Here is a 946-nt window from a genome sequence, read left to right on the forward strand (position 1 = left end):
GCAACTTCACAGGGCATTGCATCCCAGGCAGCAATGGTCCGCTTCATCATGGCCAGCCTCTTCTCAGCCGCTGACACAACAGGAGCTTCTCGATGCCACAGTGAGCGCAACTTGCTCTTGATTGGTCCCATGACGCCCACGTCTAACGGTTGACAAACGCTAGTAGAGTTCTTTGGGAGAGGCTTGGACGCGCATTTTCCACCTGGTTGGCGCTGAATTTTGGCGGCTGATTTTGAAGGAGCCAATCAGTGTGAGCAATTATTGATCATATTATTGATGTCTTTGTTAACTTGTAATCAATTTTTAAATCGTATACATTGTTTAAGTAAGGTTAAAAAAACATTTCAATTTTGACTAGTTAATGAACAACAATTTGGCGCGAAATAGTCGTCTCTCCTATGGGTAGAGACTGGGGTTATCACGGGAATTGAACCCGGGTCACACCGAGTGACGTTAGATGCACAAACATCTAGCCTAATGGGCAAACTTAAAAAGTAATTAGTGATTTACATCCATTTCTACAGCTTAGAACGGATTACACGATATATTTATTGTAAGTAGTATAAATTTCAAATTGATTGAACGAAGAAAAGGCCTGAGACATCTCTACGACAAAGTACATCAAATATATACGTATACAAAAGGTTTCATCATATCAGTTCTTCGTCGTGGCAAAAAATGTCACCTATTAGTTAAAATAATGTTTAATTAACCTTCTGCAATGTATTGGCAATGCCATATTTTTATTCCAAAAACGTACCACGGCGCCACTTTTACTGTCGTTCTCTGTACCTCTAAAATTTAATTCTACTCCAGAGTATAAATTTACAAAATATATAAAGTTCGGTTAGAGGGGGGAAATCAGTACTTCTATTGTCAAGTGATGCCATATCAAAATAGAGTGGTGTTGTATTTTTGTCGGGATCGAATTTTTTTCTTGGGTTCT

This window comes from Aphanomyces invadans (assembly GCF_000520115.1).
Source record: "Aphanomyces invadans strain NJM9701 unplaced genomic scaffold supercont1.47, whole genome shotgun sequence".
Taxonomy (NCBI): Eukaryota; Oomycota; class Saprolegniomycetes; order Saprolegniales; family Verrucalvaceae; genus Aphanomyces; species Aphanomyces invadans.